This window comes from Triticum dicoccoides, chromosome 7B, assembly GCF_002162155.2.
Source record: "Triticum dicoccoides isolate Atlit2015 ecotype Zavitan chromosome 7B, WEW_v2.0, whole genome shotgun sequence".
Classification (NCBI taxonomy): Eukaryota; Viridiplantae; Streptophyta; class Magnoliopsida; order Poales; family Poaceae; genus Triticum; species Triticum dicoccoides.
The window spans coordinates 777,220,854-777,228,170 of record NC_041393.1 but is presented as its reverse complement, the minus strand read 5'-3'; positions in this window follow the sequence as shown (position 1 = coordinate 777,228,170).

The following is a 7,317-nucleotide window of genomic DNA, read 5'->3' as shown; positions in this document are numbered from 1 at the left end:
AATATGAGAAGATCAAAGATCACTGGCCCGCATTTGTGGCCCACAAGACATCGGAAAAGAGTAAGAAGATGTCGGAGACAAACAAGAAAAATGCTGCGAAGAAGAAGCTTCACCATTGCACGGGGTCAAGTGGCTACCTCAAAGCCCGGCCTAAGTGGTCCAAGGCTGAGCATGATCTGCTTGAAAAAGGGATCGAACCAGAGACAATGCGCTGGCCAGACCGTTGCCGGACTTGGTTCTTCGAGGCTGGCGGAACCTTGGACCCTGTAACAGGGCAGTGTCAGTGGACGGACAAGCAACTGCAAACACTAGTCAAGAACCTTCGACACTATATCGATGCAGCGCAGCGAGGGACGTTCCTTCCAAACAGGGAGAAGGACGAGCTCACAATGGCCCTTGGGAATCCCGAGCACCCTGGACGGACACGAGGCACGCCAGGCTCCCTTCCGTGGAAGGTTGGTTTTCCGGACGCAGGGGGTTACAAAACCCACGAGAGGAGGAAGAAACTGGAGTAGGACCAAATGCAGGCGCTGCTTGGAAGGGTAATGGGGCTAGAGGATCGAGAAGAGGAACGAGAAGCAGCAGATCGCAACAAACGGCATGCCGAAGCTTCCCCCGAAGCTACCCCACCATCTCAGCGGAGAAGCAGCGTTGCTTCCACCGAGCTACTTCAGCCGGAGCATGTCTTGACGGCTCCTGCCAGCTATCCCGTGGATGGTATCACGGAGTCTCAAAATTGCCACATTATGGCGCGATGCATGAATTTGAAGGTCAAGGCGGCTGTTGGCCAAGTTTATCCTAGTGGACCCGGCACAACTTATCACTGCCAGCCGATTCCAGAAGGATTTGCTAAGGTGATGGTGGATGAAATAACGGAGGGATTTGAGGACCTCGCGCTTGAGCACCCTACCGATGAAGGGGAGACTAGGCTGGGTTCTGCTCTGAAGACTCCATGCCTATGGCGGAAGGAGCTCATCGACCTTCTGAACTGGACGCCTCCGCCTCCTCCTCCTCCTCCGGCGAGTCAGGGCACTCCGCCTCCTCCACCGCCTCCTCCTCCGGCGAGTGATGATCAGGGCATGCGTGGCAGCACTCCGCCTCCTCCACCGCCTCCTCCTCCGGCGTGTGACGATCAGGGCACGCGTGGAGGCACTCTGCCTCCTTCTCCGGCGCGTGGCGGCACTCCGCCTCCTCCTTCTCCGCCTCGCCAGCAAGGGCGGAAGAGACCCGCCGCCGCCCCGGCTGCTCCGACGCGTCGTAGTCCTTCTCCTCCGCCTCGTAAGCAAGCACGAAAGAAGACAGACGCCGCAGCCACTCCGTCTTCTCCGGCGTCTAGCAGCACAAGAAGAGAGAGGCAATACAGATACGGTCCACCTCTAAAGCATGTAGAGAAGTTACCGTACGAGAGGACCAAGGAGGAAAACAATACGATCGTGCAGGCCCAAGTGAAGGAGTTCTTTGAAGGGGTGAAAGCAAAGATACATCCACCTCCGGAGGAGAAGGTAGATCCGGTGAAAGCAAAGCGCACTCTCGATGCCCTGAGGAAACCACCAAAGTCTCCGCCGAGAACCAACTATGAGCGCATTATTGAACAGACATATCTCCAAGCCAAGCGGTCGGGAACTACTGTCAGTGATAAAAGGTCAAAAGAACAACGAGCAAAGGGGAAAAAATTGCCCAGCTCGGCGAACAAGCACAGCAATCGTGCCCCCCGCTCAATGTGTCTAATCCTCCGGGGACGGTGGCCGGTTATGGCAATCTTGAAGATTACCTGCCTGACGATGTACTTCCTGATTTCATGGAGGTGGACTTATTCAGATACGAGTACAGGAAGCCTCTCGTCAAAGATGAAAAGTCTCTGACAACAATGATGCGAAGATTCCATAGTTGGTACATGAAAACCTGCAGAGAGTCTGAGGGGACGAACACTTTGTATCTGAAAATTAAAGAGGAGCACGACCTCGTTTCAAATGATGTGTTGGCTATTCCATTTGAGGAGTTCTTCGAGTTCTTCAATCAAAAGGCCCTCGATAAATTAATGGTCTTTTGCTACTGCCTGTAAGTACTATTTCTGTCATTAGTCTGTATATATAGCTCGGCTCTTTCATTGCATGTATTTATTATTAATTATCCTCAATATATTATGCAGATTGAAGATCGTCGAGTGCAAAAAAATGAAATCTATGATATTGGGTTCATTAACACAAATATCATAGATTTATTTCTGGTTAAAAAGCGCGTCGAAGAGGCCGAGGACAACTTGCTACAATCATTGATCAAAAATCAAAACAAAGATACCATACTCTTTCCTTACAACGGCCCGTGAGTGTTACTGTCGTGTGCATATTCGGTTTTCCTTATTACTCGAGCGAGGTTAATGTAATTGATGAGTTATGCATGCGTGCAGGTACCACTATATTCTTCTGGAGATTAAGCTTGAGCGTGGACTAGTAACCGTCTTAGATTCCAGACGGAAAGATCCCAGCACCTATGCGGACATGACTGAAATGCTCAGCAAGTAAGTTCAATCGATCATTATCGCACCATATCGGCAACTTTTTGTTCATTTCCTGATATCTCAAGTAATAATGATTATTTTCTTTGTCTTGCAGGGTTTGGAAACAGTTCACCGCACAAGCTTCGGGACTGCCGAAGGAGCTGCGATATGTATACCCGAAAGTAAGTACTACTGGCGCGCATCTCCCATTGATTCTATAGCTATACTTTCATCAATGCCATTTATATAATGCTTCATTATCAGTTTGATTGACCTCTATTTCTCGTAAAGTGCTTGTGGCAGGAGGAAGGGAATGATTTCTGTGGATACTACGTGTGCGAGTTCATCCACAACGCGACTTTGAAAAACAAGCGGGGCTACTCTAGAAGACAATATGAAGTGCGTAAGCAATATTCACAATTTCATTTTATTACACCATCATTTCTGTTGAGTTTCATTCATATATATGTATTAATTAACCCCCTTCTTCAAATTAATTAGACGTGGCAGATGCGGGATGAACTCCTAGAACCAGATCGCATGAAAGCAATTCAAGAGGATTTGGCGGGATTCTTTCTTGAACACGTCATCAGTAAAGCCGGAGAATACCATGTGGAACTTCAATTCAAATGCTAGTGGTTTGTAATTAAGAGATCTTATACATGTATGTAGCCAGTAAAAAACTTGTTGTTCGACACCTCTCTCGGAGAAGGAGAGGTCGATCGATCTTCTCTCGGTATGCATGACGAACTTCTGTACTGAATGGTTCTCTCGATCACTTATGTATATATACTACGTAGCGTCGACCAAGCACGGACATAAGAGAGGACACTTCTCTCTATTAATTAGCTAGCTAACACAATATACGAAACACCTAAATTAAACCCCCAACCCCCCTCCTTTCAAAAAAAAACCAGCCACTGGAATGCAGACGCGTGGATGCCTTTTGGTCCCGGTTGGAGCCACCAACCGGGACCAAAGGCCCCCTGACTGGGCTCGGCGCACAGGGCCACGTGGAGGCTCATTGGTCCCGGTTCGTGTTTGAACCGGGACTAATGGGTGGAGGCATTAGTAACGACCCATTAGTCCCGGTTCATGAACCGGGACTAAAGGCCCTTACGAACCGGGTCTAATGGGTGGTTTTCTACTAGTGCAACCATGTAATATTCTAAGATTCAGGGTATTGATCCCTATTATGATTATTGTTCTTGATCTTTCTTTGCTATGACTTTGTCATTCATAATTCATATTACTAGGTTCTGAGTACTATGATTTGAGATTTGGACCATATGTGTGTTTAATGATATTTATGTGTTTGGATTGTGCCGGCAAGTCGCACGCAACTCTTGTAGTCCCAACTAGCGACCACATGGGTGACATATCGGGATATCAGTGAGGAGGGTTACAATTTGAGGATTGGTACATTTATTCATAAAGTGTTACCGTGTTTTTTTACTATTCGCCAAAAGAAAGCTTACTTGTATATTAGTTTCCATTGGACTCATGTAACATGGGAGGGTTGGGCAACAGATGTTATGCAATTTCCCATAAATAAGCATGTTCAACTACATATGGAGTACATGCATATAAAAGTAAAGAGAACATGACCTAGGATTACATAATTTCTTATATCCACTATGTATGAATGATGCCATGCATCCATGTAACTCCCCAATTTCCATCCTCGCGCCTATGTTTATAATGTAAATGATCTCTTTCAATACATGTTATTTGTAGTTGTCAGGTAATTAGTAGTCTTATTTACTTTTGTACAACCAACAACACTCAAAATCATGTCACTATGATGGCACTAATAAATTCTCTTAAATAAATATTTGTTTCATGTGTGGTTGAAAATAATACATTAGCTACTAACAACTTATTAATTTTCTCTCCCTCCGACAGTGATAAATACAAATTAGAGTAGCAATACTTCCCAATGCGACTATTACAACCCCGTGCACTTCTTGGATATCTGCAAAGCACTACAATAAGATTTTCATGTCAATGCTGAGTTGCGGGGTGAAGCTAAAAAAATATCAATGGTGTCAATCTTTTAAATTGATTGGTCTTATTGAATTTTCTTAAAATCCTTATGTGGAAACATATGATTAACAATAAAAAATGGTCATATTTGTCCTCCAAACAAAAACCGAGAGTTTGCACTTCTAAGTGCATACCAACTGGCAAAACTAGAAGTATTTTTGAGAAATTAGACGGGAAAGAAATATTAGAAAAATTGGAGTCCATGATTACAATGTCTTGTGGATTGCCTTTTATGCCATTTGTTTTACGTTTTTCACATTCCAGAGAGAGAGAGAGAGAGAGAGAGAGAGAGAGAGAGGGAGCAGAACAATTTTTTTTACTTATTTGCATTTCATGGTTGCAACAAGTAACAAAGAAAGAATGTTAGGGTTATGGTAGTGGTGTGAGGGGAATGTGCACATGGTAGTGCGGTGTGCCTAGTCTTGGCTTCTTCCACTTTGCTTTCATGTTATAATTTGGTTAGCCTTTATATCTTCCTTTTCATTTATGTTTTCCTAGATTAGTTTATCTAACCGTTTGCTGCACCAATAGAAGATGTCACAAGTTTACTAATTTTCAAACTCTAGTTTGGATGCGAATGCGACTTGAGACCATGACAACTCTACTTGGGTATGAGAGAAAGACTAACCTTAACTCATCCGGTTCAACAAATACCTAGTTAATGCTTATGCAAAAGGTACCATCGTTATCCATGCACTAGCGGTCGTCAAGGTACTTTTCTGGCACTGTTGCCAAGGCTCTTAGCCCTTAGATGTTTCATTTGAACTCACACTTAGTTCAGTGTATTTTTAATATTCTATCTCTAACCCCCTAACAAAACAATTACCGAAAATATTTTATGTGGATATGCCCTTTTAGGAATAACAAATGCTACAAAGGATGAAGGAATAGCCACGAGTACACCAATCATGTCTGACTATGATGCAAAGACAATTGAACAAATATATTGGGTGAGTGAGTACTTATCCATGTTACGTGTCACATATCCATTGTCTTGAGGGAATTGTGGATCTTGTGAACACATCAACTATCAATGTAAGTATGTGTTTGGTTCATAATACAAACCTATAACTCTTGGGATAAAACAATGCTAGTATGGAGGTCATAGAATTCATACTTTTCACGGTTGCAAGTGAGATGCTACATCGAATAATAAAGATTAACATAGAAACCATCTTACTTGACAGGATTAACATGGTAGTACAACCCATCCATGAGTTTTGGTTGGATAATCTTTGTGACAAGTCATTAATGCTCAACATTTGTGTCGGTATTGAGTTATTGGAAGAAGCTAAAAATTGACTGGTGTCAATACATTTCTCGAGAGCACTATGTTAACTTGAAGAGGATGAGCAATAAATCCTTGGTATCACGTGACACATGGGTTGGATGCGTCTTTCTAACTGAAACCGGGAGATGGAACATCCTTAAAATTCAAAGGTATGTTAGAGGAATTAGATGTGAAAGGGGTATTCAAAAATTCAAAGTGCTTGACTACGATGCCTTGTTGACTGCAATTAAAAAAAATCAATCTGTTTTTATCAGCAACCAAATTCGTCCATGGCCACTGCATTTCAACTAGGGGAGAGAGTGAGAGAGAAAGAGAGAGTGCACGACCTCACTTTTTACTTATTTGACACAAGTTCTTATTTATTTACATAAAATAAGTGAGGCTTTGCTCTTACTTTTTATTAAGGCAGCTAGCATATTATTTACTACTACTTTATTACTATATAAGACAGCCATCAGGTCTAGTCTTATTTGTATTCTATATTTTATTAAGCCAGGACGGCTACTCTTTCTACACTAAATTTATTCTGTTTTATGAAGCCAACAAGCCTACCCTTTGTACCCTAAATTTATTTTATATGACGAAGCCAGCAGGCCAACTACTCTTGCTACCCAAATTTTTTTTTATTCTACTTATTAAGCCGGCAAGGTGGTGGGTGCTTCATTCACTCGCGGCCAAAGTCAAAGGTGCCGCTTGCTTTGGGGTGCCAGATTCCGGAGCAAAACTTGCAATTGTTTGTGGACCAAGTGTGTCAATATATATCTATAATACTTAAATAGTTCATCCTCATTATTCTATTTCTCTTGACATGCACCCTATCCACCTCAGCAACACTGCCACATCACCGTTCCATTAGTGGCTTACATGAGGGACCAACCATATGCATATCAACACACATCAGCCTTTAGTTACCAGCCAACAAAGAGGAACCAGTGGATGACTGGCTGGGCTGTACGAACCGACTTGGTGCTTGCTAGTACTCAAAATGTCACGGGCCCCGACTTATTTCGGAGGGCCGTCGCCGAAGAAAAGCCGTGTCCCGTGGGGCCCCGCATCGGCCCTGAACCAGAGCCGGTTGTCGCCGGCGTCCTCCCACCGGCAGGAGAAGCCGTGGCTCTCCACCGGGTCCAAATCATTGAGATCAATACCCTACTAAACGTAATCATTCAGGAAGAATTGATCATCAGTACGTAGCTAAGATGGGAGCAAGAAGAAGAAGATGGGCCAACTGTATTTCTGCATCGTTATACCTTTATTAACCAAAATGACCATGTTGAGTTAAACTGGCCATCCCACAAAAAAAAAAAAGAGTTAAACTGGCCGCAGTCAGTGTGGCCCATTTTTCAGATGTTACTTGATTTTTTCTTTTTAGAAATTACAAAAAATGTTCAAACTATAATGAAAAGAATAAATAAATGTTCATGCAGTTTTAAATATTCACGAAATTAAAATAATACATAAGAAATATTAAAATGTTTCATAA